Consider the following 13,307-nt stretch of genomic DNA (forward strand, 5'->3'; position numbering starts at 1 on the left):
GAATCAATTCGCATATTACTTGCCTATGCTACTTACCATGGCTTCAAGCTTTAACAAATGGACGTGAAAAGTGGCTTCCTCAATGGACCAATCAAGGAAGAGGTCTATGTTGAGCAACCTCCTGGCTTTGAAGATAGTGAGTACCCTAACCATGTTTACAAACTCTCTAAGGCGCTTTATGGGCTCAAGCAAGCCCCAAGAGCATGGTATGAATGCCTAAGAGATTTCCTTATCACTAATGGCTTCAAAGTCGGCAAAGTCGATCCTACTCTCTTTACTAAAACTATTGCAAATGATTTGTTTGTATGCCAAATCTATGTTGATGATATCATATTTGGGTCTACTAACAAATCTACTTGTGAAGAGTTTAGTAGGATCATGATTCAAAAATTTGAGATGTCTATGATGGGGGAGTTGAAGTATTTTCTAGGATTTCAAGTCAAGCAACTTCAAGAAGGCACCTTCATAAGCCAAACCAAGTATATTCAAGACATACTCAACAAGTTTGGAATGAAGAATGCCAAGCCCATCAAGACACCCATGGGAACAAATGGGCATCTCGACCTCGACACGGGAGGTAAATCCATAGATCAAAAGGTATATCGGTCGATGATAGGATCTTTACTCTATTTATGTGCATCTCGACCGGATATTATGCTCTCCGTATGCATGTGTGCAAGGTTCCAAGCCGATCCTAAGGAAGTTCACCTTAGGGCCGTGAAAAGAATCATGAGATATTTAGTTTATACACCTAAGTTTGGACTTTGGTACCCTAAGGGATCCACTTTTGATTTAATAGGTTATTCAGATGCTGACTGGGCAGGGTGTAAAATTGATAGGAAGACCACATCAGGGACTTGTTGGTTTTTGGGAAGATCCCTGGTGTCTTGGGTGTCAAAGAAACAAAACTCAGTAGCTCTTTCTACCGCCGAAGCCGAGTATATTGCCGCAGGCCATTGTTGCGCGCAATTGCTTTGGATGAGGCAAACCCTCAGAGACTATGGCTACAAATTGAGCAAAGTCCCTCTCCTATGTGACAATGAGAGTGCAATCCGCATGGCGGATAATCCCGTTGAACACAGCCGCACTAAGCACATAGCCATTCGGTATCACTTTTTGAGGGATCACCAACAAAGGGGGGATATCGAGATAGTTTATGTTAGCACCAAAGAACAATTAGCCGATATCTTCACCAAACCTTTAGATGAGAAAACCTTTACCAAACTTAGGAATAATCTAAACATTCTTGATTCTAGGAACTTTGATTGAAACTTTGCACACATAGCTCATTTATATACCTTTGATCATATCTCTTTTATGTCTATGACTAATGTGTTTTCAAGTTTATTCCTATGCTAAGTCGTAGATTGAAAGGGAAATGGAGTCTTCGGCGAAGACAAGGCTTCCACTCCACTCTATCGGTATTATTTACCCTTCGCCGCCACTCCAAACCACTCTCCACTATTGGTATTATCTTCACTCATATTCATTTGTACCATTGGGGAGAAAGTAAGAGGGCTCTCAAACGACTCTGTTTTTGGCAATTAATGCCAAAGGGGGAGAGAATATAGCCCAAAGCAAAAGGACCGCACCACCACCAATTTCCAAAATTTCTTAAAGTAGTATATTTCAAATTGATATATTTAAAGGAGGATTTTTCAATGGTATCTAAATCTTTTTCATATTGGTAAAACCCTCTTAACACTAAGAGGAGAATTTCATTCGGGGGGAGTTTTGTATAAGTCAAAGGAAAAGCATTTGAAACAGGGGGAAAAAATTTCAAATCTTGAAAATGCTTCTCAAAATCTTATTCATGTACCTTTGACTATTTGCAAAAAAGACTTTGAAAAGATTTTCCAAAAAGAATTTGCAAAAACAAAACAAGTGGTGCAAATGTGGTCCAAAATGTTAAAAGAGAGAAAGCAATCCATGCATATCTAGTGAAAGTATAAATTGGTTTAATTCCAAGCAACCTTTGCACTTGTCTTATGCAAACTAGTTTAATTCAGCACTTATATATTTGCTTTGGTTTGTGTTGGCATCAATCACCAAAAAGGGGGAGATTGAAAGGGAAATAGGGTCAAACCTTTTCCCTAAATGATTTTGGTGGTTGAAGTGTCCAACACAAATAATTGGACTAACTAGTTTGCTCTAGATTATATATCCTACAGGTGATAAAGGTTCAACACAAACCAATAAAAAGATCCAAGTTAGGGTTCAAAAGAAAGGAGCAATAGAAATTGAAGAGAACCCTGGTCTAGCGCACCGGACTGTCCGGTGTGCCATCGGACAGTGTCCGATGCTCCACCAGACAGTGTCCGGTGCACCAGGGGCGATCGACTCAAACTCTTCACCTTCGGGTTTCTGGAGAGCCGCTCCGCTATAATTCACTAGACTGTCCGTTGGGTCACCAGACAGTCCGGTGTGCCAGCGGAGCAACGACTATCAAGCGCAATGGTCAAATCCAACGGTCGCCTGCAAATGTGAACAGTGCGCGGACAGTTCACGCAAAGTCAGAGCAGCGCCAGAAGGCGCACCGGACAGTGAACAGTGTCTGTCCGGTGCGGCACCGGACTGTCCGGTGCCCCAAGATGTCAAAGCTCCAACGGTCGAAACCGTCAGAACCCTAACGGTTGGGTGACGTGGCTAGCGCACCGGACAGTGTCCGATGACGCACCGGACTGTCCGGTGCGCCCATCGACAGACAGCCTCCCCAACGGTTGAATTGGTGGTTGGGGCTATAAATACCCCCCAACCACCACCACTCCAAGCATCCAAGTTTTTCAGACATCTCATTCAATACAAGAGCTAGTGCAATCAATACAAGACACAAATCAATAGAATCAAAGCCTCTCCAAGTCCCAACTCCACTCCAAACACCTAGTGACTAAAGAGAGAGTTTTGTTCGTGTTCTTTGAGCTCTTGTTCTTGGATCGATTTCTTCTTCCCCATTCTTGTTCTTCAAGCACTTGTAATCAAAGAAAGAGACACCAATTGTGTGGTGGTTCTTGTGGGGTCTAAGTGACCTGTTTGATTAAGGAGAAAGCTCACTCGGTCTAGGTGACCGTTTGAGAGAGGGAAAGGGTTGAAACAGACCCGGTCTTTGTGACCACCTCAACGGGGATTAGGTTCTCAAGAACCGAACCTCGGTAAAACAAATCATCGTGTCATCCGCTTCATTTGTTTTTCCCCTCTCTTTTGGTCTCGGTTTTATTTCTTACGTTAACCTCGGCTTGTAGCTGTGCTTTAAGTATATAAATTTCAGTTTCCGCCTATCCACCCCCCTCTAGGCGACTTTCAATTACCTTATTCATCATATTCATAAAGAAACTAGGGGTGTTGGTCAAACCAAAGTGCATGACTGTGAACTCATACTGCCCATACCGAGTAACAAAGGTAGGCTTCTAGATGTCTGCTTTATCGATTTTGAGTTGATGGTAACAAGACCTCATATCGACCTTTGAGAAGAATTTGGCCCTTTTAGCTGATCAAAAGGGTCATTTAAGGACTGATAGTTAATACACATTCTTAGACTACCATCCTTCTTCGTGACAAAAATAACTAGGCACCCCATGGTGATGAGCGGGGATGGATGGATCCCTTCTAATAAAGGTCATTAATTCGAGCCTTTAATTCCATGAACTTGGGGCATCCGATATGGTCTCTTGGCTATTGGTGACGTTCTCGGCAGAACTCCACTTCTCTCACAAGGGGCATGCTTGGTAGGTCTTCTAGAAAGACCTCCATGAATTCACCAACCATGGACACACCCTCTGCTGGTGATGTTGCAATGATGAACACCATGGGATCTTGGACACGTGGGCGAGCTTGGCATGAAATCAGATTACCCTAGTGATCGGTGAGAAAGATAGTCTTGTTGGCACATCCTATAATGCCATTGTGCCGAGTTAGCCAATCCATTCATAGGATTACATCAATCCTTTGGGATGGTATCACTACTAGGTCTGCTCGAACAATTAATGATGGGTGAGTAAGTTGTGGCTATGACAATTAGAGAATTTTGGGTATCCCTTTAAAAAGGAAAAGGAAGGGGGTGTGAACTCAAAAAAGGTTGCGTACAACAAGGATGAGGAGCTTAGTGGTGTTCCAGAAAACAAAAAAGGGATAAGAATATTCATTAAAAAGGACTTGGGGGCATAAGCCTCATTTCCAAAACCAAAAGAGTGACTTGACCAACTACTCCCATAGATATGCATGCACAACACAAGTCTCTTATCAAAATGAGTTTAAAAGTGGACTTGTGGAGTACAAATTTACTCACTTGTTGCATTATGATTTTCTTAGTGGCCGAAGACTTTTTATCTTCAATGTCGATTATGTGGGGTTATGTTTATACCTAGTCTGCTTGTGGCTTAGGGCCAAAACTCGTTCCTCTTTTATTCGCTTCTTGGAGCCCCACACTTTATGTTATAATACCATTGTACAAACTCTGTTCCATCTAATAAAATGAATGTGCTTACTAGTCTCCTAGGACTAGTATTTGTATCATATTTGATTCCCAATTATGGGGACATTTCAAACTCTACTAAAGAATCTCCTCGGCATCGTACTCTCAAGCAGTCGTAGGTTAGTAGTCCACAAGCAACGACATAGTCACCCTCTTCAATGGCTTATACATCTGTGTCTATGGTCTAGTTGAGCGGAGCACATGGTGTTATGCTCCTCGAAGGGACAAAGGAGAGCTTCCACAATAGGCCCACGAAATGGACTTCAAACTAGAGCACGTGTGGCATACTCTTTGCTATCAGCACAAGCGATGTGTGCGATACGATGACGACGACTCTAACAAGGGGAGCAAATGATCATATCTCAACTTAGACGATGATTATAGCTCAGCATAACCAAACACTGGCATACCACATCATGTTTGGTCAAGAGTGTAACATAAAGAGAATGAGCCAACAATGAGTAGCAGCGAATCCCCTACCACGGGGAAGAGCATAGTGAACAGTTCTGTAAGGCCAGCCAGATAATAACTCAATCAAAATTGCATGAGCAATTTACTAAGTTGTTGGTCCAGTCTACTGTCGATATGGATGATGACATAAAAAGGTCCACAAGTTGATCGTAGAAAAATGATCATGCAATTAAAATAGACGAGAAAGAAAAATGATGAAGATGTGGAAGAGAAGGATGATGACTATAACTATGCATTTTTATTATTTTTATATACTTTATTTGTTTTGTTTGAATTATATAATTTTTCTTATTTGCATGATCGGATGATTTTTCACAACAAAGCATCATATTTTACTAGCTATATACCCATGTGTTGCAACGGGGGACACTTGTATACACATAGGTCATTGTTTAGTGATGCTATCAAGAATCAACTCAACAATCATAACAAATGTCGAAATCTGCCATTTTGAACGACCAAAATTTGGTTCAATGTAACTATTAATCAAAATAGGTAAACCCTAAGTTGAATACATAATATGATGATATACCATGACCTCCGTAGAACAATTTTGTATTGTAAGGTCAAAATTATAAAAAGGGGATCCTAAGGCTATCGAAAGGAAATGGTGAGTTGTGACTATCAAAATTATTTTAGCTCACAAATATGGTCCTCTTATCTTTTATGTTGTGGGGAAATGTGTTTTGACATGATTTCTACATTAGTTACATAAAGACAGGTAGCCATCAAAACAAAGCAATCATGCTGAGAGCCGGCACACGCAATGGGCACATCGACACCACAAAGGCACAAACGGTAAAAAAGAAACAAATTAGAGAAAGGCACAAACCTGAGAACACGGTGGTGCTGGTGGGTGTGGCCGGTTGGGTGGTGATGGGCAGCTGCGGCCTCGTCGCGGCGTTGGCTGATGGCGGTCTTCTCGGCGGCCTCGTCGCGGCGCTGCACCTTGACACAGCGCAGGCGCTTCCGGTTGCCCCACTGTAACATCAGGTCGCGCTCGGCAGCGGTGTCGTCGCCGCCGCGCGAGGAGCCCCGCGTGTGGTAGTGGTTCCTCGCCTCCTTCATTTCGCGACGAGCTAAAATTACATGTAGAGGAACTGAGGAAAGGATAAAATGCTGGCAAAGTTTAGCTCATAACATATTAGGTCATCCAAAAAAAATTCTCAAGATCGGAGGAGACATCATCTGCTTTAATTCTCTGCACAGATTGATGCAAAGCCACGCTAAGGAGGAGAAACTGAAAGGTAGAAGACCGATTGCAAGGGGACGAGTCATCGCCGAATTTTAGTTTGATTTTACCCCCAAAAAGTTTTTTAAAAACAGATAGTGAGGCAACCATGTAATTTGTATTGGAGAGCAACTGGCAATATTTAGAGAAATAAATACATAATATGTTGGATATAGCTAGTTAAATGGTTAGGATGACATTTCACTATTAAAACCAACAACCAGTGCCATCTTTTGCGTAGATCAAACAACCACGTCAATTTGTTTAAGCAAACTATTAACTACTATGAATCTACCTATGAGGTTCCCAACTATATAGTTTTGTGAATCGGGGACATGCTCGGTTGGACGAACCATCGTGCTAACGTTGATGCCGGAGGAATTCACCAGAGCTTAGCTGACAGAAGAGATAAAGTACAATCTCAGTCAAGCACGCGAGTCAACTCATCAGAGAACATTTTGCTGCCAGTGAGGCCATCTTGAGAAGCGACTGACACACTGAGGCTACTAGCACCTCCGGTACGATGCTGCTAGTAAAACTTATTTCACCCTCCTATAGGAAAGGGAAGAGACAACATTCTTTCGTATAAGCAGACATAGAGCCAACATTCTTTCGCATAAAGTTCTGAACCGAACTATTCTAAAAATTGACTTGCTAATTTGCACATGGATATATATTTCATTATGATGTGAAAACAATTTGCAAGTATGTGTGATATGTTGTTTTACTAAACGACTTGACCAATCTATATTTTCGGTACAAAACGACTAAAAATTATTTATCATAGTTATAATTGATATTAAACGCAAAGAAAATCATATAGAGTATCGAGGTAGCAAACTCACGTAAAAAGTATCATGGTTGGCCGGAACACGACCCGGTTTTAATTTTTCCCCTATTTTTTAATAAAAGTCTATATTATACTTGAGTATAAAATATAAAACGAAAAATATGTGTGTCATGTTGGCTAGATAGATGTGAGTTTAAAGCAAACAACCATGGTTCAAATGACATTCACATTTACATACTTGCACGAATGCGCACATACAAGCTTTGCATGGAGCGAAAGGATTGCACGTTAGCTTTTTCTAGTGGCGAGGACAGAATTTCGATCTTTTTTAGTGGCTTACGATGAACTGGCTTTGATTAAAAGAGGCCCGATGGGGCCGGTCATATCCTTTCATCTTGTTTTGTTAGCAGAAGTGGCCAATTGGCGAGTGGGCCTTAGCCCACCATGCGTCGCCTTGCTGTCCCTTCGCGCGCACGGGTTGCGGGTCCATCGGCGCGCAGCCAATTGGGCACCTTCGGGCTTCGGCCTCTCGTCTCCCGTCCCGTTCCATGGAACGGGCCCCAGAAGCTCGAGATTCCCTTCATGCTGGCCACGCGCGGACGAGAATTGCATGCGCGTATAGGAGGGAGCGGGGGCACGGCTAGGGCTAGACGAAAAACTCGTAGCTCGTTAACTCGCTCGACTCGACTCGATAGTGGCTCGACTCGACTCGACTCGTTTATAATTTGTAACGAGTTGAGCTTGTATTTCAACTCATTACGTTAACGAGCCAGCTCGAGCTGACTCGCGAGCTGACTCGCGAGCCAAACGAGTTGGAGTAATTAGTCAAATCACAATAATCTCCGATCCAAAACAGTTAATATTGTACTCTACTATAGTTAATCTTGTTCTTTGTTGAGTGTGGAATCTTAAATTGCAAACTCTATTCCTTTTTCTAAATAGATCTTCTTCTTTTCTTTTGCTACATGTTTTTATATCCGTTCGTAGACACTAGACATGGTATTATCGAGCTGGCTCGCGAGCTAAACGAGCCAACTCGAGTTAGCAAACGAGTCGAGCCGAGCTGGATCTTTAGCTCGTTAACATATCGAGTCGAGCCGAGCCAGCTCGTTATCTTAACGAGCCAACTCGAGTCGAGTCGAGCCGAGTCGAGCCAGCTCGATATCCACCCCTAGGCACGGCTATGGTCTACATTAGACTCTTAATAGTTAGTAGAGATTTCAAATAATAGTATATAAAAGAAATTGTTGACCATCATTTGTGCCACTAGGTATCGCTAGACGGTCTAGCCCGCGAACGGTCCGCGATTAGATTCGATCGGACGTAACTAATTCCTTTTCCGCGTGAGTTTATCTCTATAAACCCACGGTTGTTGTTGGGAGACGCCTAGGAACAAGTGCAGACCTCCCCTATATATACTAAGGGGTACGACCAATTGCAGATACCAACAATCGATCAACAATCAATATATTTTCCGTTCTTTAACTTTTGCCATAGGAGTAGACAGTAACATAACGTTCTCCCTCTAATCTTCACCTCTCACCGACTCTACGTCGTATAGAGACATCTTGGGTGGCCTACCGATCCCAATACAAACCCTAAGATCTCTCATCCCCGACGGGGTCCCTCCCGGAAGCGAGATCTAGGTATCGTTGGCAAACTCTGTTGTCCCTGCGCACGCACGGACCGTCCGGCCACCATGCGCGGACCGTCTAGCTCATCGGCAGGGCAAACCCGCCTTTGCGCCAGGTCGCGGACTGTCCGACCCTCGATTGCGGACCTTCCACGCTATCGCAGAGAGCACCACCGAGAGTACGCATCATAGTGATTGGCGTCTAGATCGGCGCCAATAAAAATATTGCTACAACGTTTGCAGGCTCATAATAAAAACGATTCAGTAAAAATTACATGGTGTGTTTTGTCGAGACAGCTAGGACATCCACATCCCTCGGTGTCACCTCTAGTTCGTTCAATTTTGACAATCAACTCAAATAACATTTGAATGATCCCGCCTCAACCCGTAATCCTAAACCGGGCAATCTTATTAGGCATTGTTTGGTTATTCTTATCACATGTGTATTGGATAGGATTGGAAAAAATTATGAAAGATTTTAACTTGTTTGAAATTTAAACTCATTCAGTTTCATCTAATCCCTGTAAATTGAAGTAAATGAACAAGAAGGTATCACATCCTATCTCATCTCGTCATTGCAAGAGACAACGGTCGATAGCGGGATCGACAGCTGGATGAACCGGATCCGGTCTAAGGCTGTCTCCAGCAACGTCACCTAAATTTCATCCACAAAAGGAATATTTTCTGTACTTTACATCACATTCTAAAAGATTTTATCCTCTATATTTTCAACATCTCCAGCACATCCTCTAAAATCGGTCCTCTATATCTACAGTGTTAACAGATTTCACAATACACACTGTTTTTGTCGATCTTAAAAACAATTCATATGTCGCGAAATTACATATTTGGAAAACAATATTAGTTCATATTGAGGCAAATAAGTTTTTGTTAGTCATCTACGCAATACAAAAAATCATTTCTAGCATGACAAAAATAATTTAGGAACTAGTTTAGATAATTACATTTTCTAACCTACATTACCAATCGTTTTTTTCTAACAAAACGTACGGCTCCAGGAGGTAAAGCGCGAGAGAGAATGGTCTACAGTGAGAGACTGGCTGTCAGATATAGCGAACGAGGGAGCTCCAGTATATTTTATCGAACAGTTTAGTGGTTGCTGCTGGACGCATATCGAACGTCTACTTGTGGTATATTTAGAGTATAGAATGTTTTAGCGGCTGTTGTTGGACAGAGCCTAAGGCTGTTTCCAGCAGCGTCCTCTAAATTCCATCCCCTAAAGTAATATTTTATGTCCTTTACAGCACACTCTAAAAGATTTTGTCCTCTATATCTTCTCAGTCTCCAGTAGCGTTCCCTAAATTCGATCCCCTAAAGATACAGTGTTAACATATTCCTTTTTTCATTTATTTTGTTGTTTTCTTTGTTTTGTTTCCATTTCACGCAATAAAAAGGATGCACAAAATAGTGTATTTAATTAATTTGCAATTAATAATCTCTGAAATAATGTTTGATTAATAATTTTGAATTGTAAATATTAATTAACATTCGATGTGATATTGTGTGTAATTGTTGTTGATAAAACGTCGCATAGTATTTTATTGGTATAAAAATATGTTTCCAGATTTACTAGCTTCGACCATAAGCCACGACACTTCTTCAACAAGCCATCAACTAGCTTCGTCTGCACGCCACCACGATGCCTTGTATCCGAAGCCTATTCGTTTTATAAATAAGCACTCATGCTTCAATACTTCACTTACACTTCGCTTTCAAAGCTCCACAACAATGAACTCGTACTTAGAATCCAATGTTCTTCTTAGGATGATGCAAGAAATGGAAGAGGAATAAGAAGAGTTGGAGATGGCGACGTACCTGCATCTTAGGAGGTGTCATGCACGCAACGAGCGTCGTCACAGTGGTTCCATTCCTGGGCATGTTCGGATTTATCGTGATCACATGAGCGGCGATGCAAGAATCCGAGCGGACTACTTTGGAGCCCAACCCATGTACACAGATGCTCAATTCCGTAGGAGGTATTTCATATATTTCATATGCACATTCATTGTTACATGTACTTAACTTGATCGAGCCTTAAAGTGACACACATTTATTATATGGTAGGTTCCACATGCGTCGCCATGTGTTTGAGCACCTCGTTGATGTTGTGCAACAATTCGATCCTTTATTCAGCGCCCGAACTGTGTCGGTGAGATAGGTCTTTCTGCTCTGCAGAAAGTTGTTGCTGCTGTTTGCATCCTTGCTTATGGTATTCTTGATGATGCCATCGACGAATACGTACGCATTGGTGAAACTACCGCTCATGAGGCATTGAAACACTTTTGCACGGCCATCTAAACCGCGTTTAGGCCTTACTATCTCCGTGCACCTAAAGCGGAAGATATCGCACGCCTCCTCCAAGTTGGGGAGTCACGAGGGTTCCCTGGTATGCTTGGTAGTGTCGGTTGCATATATTGGGAGTGGCGTAACTGCCCAAGTGCATGGAAGGGAATGTTTACAGGTCGCGGTAAACATCCATCCATGATCCTGGAAGCAGTTGTGTCGTATGGCCTTTGGATATGGCATGCATATTTTGGAATGCCTGATAACTACAACGACATCAACGTTCTCCACCGTTCAAACCTTTTCAAAAGGCATCTCAGCGGTGACACTCCACCTATTTCTTTCTTAGTTAATGGTCACACTTACAATATGGGATATTATCTAGCAGATGTTATTTACCCAGATTGGCCAGCATTTGTAAAGACAATCTGTAATCCGTACGACGTTAGAACGCAACACTTTGCCACCATTGAGGAGTCAACTAGAAAAGATATTGAACTAGCTTTTGGTGTGCTCCAGAAGCGATGGGTTGTAGTCTGTGGCCCTGCGTACGGTTGGAGTCCTGAACACATTGGGAACATAATGAAAATTTGCATCATCTTGCACAACATGATAGTAGAGGATGAAGGACCATTGGCGTTGAACACAAGTTTTGACAACATCAGAGTCATGGCTGACACTACTCAAGGTTCAATGGAAGAGCGCAACAATTTCGTGAATCAAAGGTACAACCAACTGAAAGACCAAAACAAATATACTCAGCTTCAGGTTGATCTTATCCACCATCACTGGGCACATCTTGGCTCCGGAGTAGCATAGGCGTCGACTATTCATATGCTACTTAAATAAAATGACGGTATTCAACCAAAATGTCGTAGTGTCTGTCCTAGTCTGTCAGGTGTGTCCTACTTTGTCATGTAAGACGATGGGTGTGAAACTATGGAAGCGTGTGCAATGTGTGTGCTAGTGTGTCATGTGTCCTAGTGTGTCATATGTCCTAGTATGTCATGTATGCAGATGTGTGTCAAACTATGGTACTGTGTGTCATGTGTGGCATAAATGTATCCATGCGAAACTAGGATTGTCATGACACAACAACAACAACATCAGTTCGACACATGAGACAATAAAAGACATTAAGTTTCTTAATAGCATCCTCACACAAATCATAAGTCTGGTAACAACATCCTCACACAAATAACAAGTCTCATAACAACATCCTCACACAAATAACTCTGGTACAAACATCGTGACACTAAAACCAACATGAAGTCTGATAAGAACATTAAGCAAATTCTCACAAATCCTCACACAAACCAGTCTGATATAGGTTTTACTATGCCTCAAGCAGAAATGGTAAAAAGCAAATGGTAAAATTGATCCTCACTTACTAGATGAGGATGAGCCAGTAACTCTTGCCAATATCTCTTGTTGCTTGGCTTCATAGTATTGTCGAAGAAGAGGGTTACATTTATTGAGATCCATGCTTAAGATCATGACCTCCTCTTCCTTGTCCTCCTTAAGTTTCTGCCTTTCCATCCTTAATTTCTCTAGGTTCATCTTCTTCTTTTAAAGGAGCAGTTTTCGCCTCTCGTTTTTGTTCATGGACTCCAACTTCTTTTCCTCTGTTGTAACTATTGTTTTGTACACAGAAAGGCGCTCCAAAGAAAGATATCCCTGTTGGGGCGAAGGCGAAGACGCCACCCTTCGCTCGATGCCTTCGCCGTAATCGCTGGACCAACGGAGACAAGACAACGAGCAGGCTCACCCTTCGTCCCATACGTCACCGGACGAAGACCTGTGACGAGGTCGTCCCATCTTGCGACCTCGTCCAGCATGGAGGCCCACGTGTGATCCGGCCCATTATAATAGGCCCTGCGTGGCCGCTGCGCATTACGGACCTAATTTGTAAAGGCATCCCTGTAATTACGGTCTGTAACCCCGCTTTATGGGAATATTCCGGGGATAATCTAGGTGTCTGAGGGCACAAGCGTCCTTAACACAGGACGCTGGGCACTCAGATACCTATAAATACCCCCGCACAGTGCCCTTGAGAGGCTAGATTAACAGAGCTATTGCATCTCGTGCGAGAACCCTGTTTATGTCACTACACACCCCCGTTGGATCCCCTTGCACCAGAGAGCAAGTTCCAACATTTGGCGCCCACCGTTCGTGCTACGAGAAAACCACCCGCGATGGCACCCAAGAAAGCTAGCTCGAAGGCTGACGTGGCTGCGAAGGCAGCACTGCTGGCCGCAAAAAAGGGCAAGGCCCTCGCCCTCGCCCACTCCACCCACCAAGAGGCTACTAAAGACGACGATCTCCGCACCTGCAAAGACGACGTTCTCCGCACCTGCGAAGACGACGCTCTCCACACCTGCGGCCCTGAAGGACAACCGCAACCTCCCCC

The sequence above is a fragment of the Zea mays genome, chromosome 5 (assembly GCF_902167145.1).
Source record: "Zea mays cultivar B73 chromosome 5, Zm-B73-REFERENCE-NAM-5.0, whole genome shotgun sequence".
Lineage (NCBI taxonomy): Eukaryota > Viridiplantae > Streptophyta > Magnoliopsida > Poales > Poaceae > Zea > Zea mays.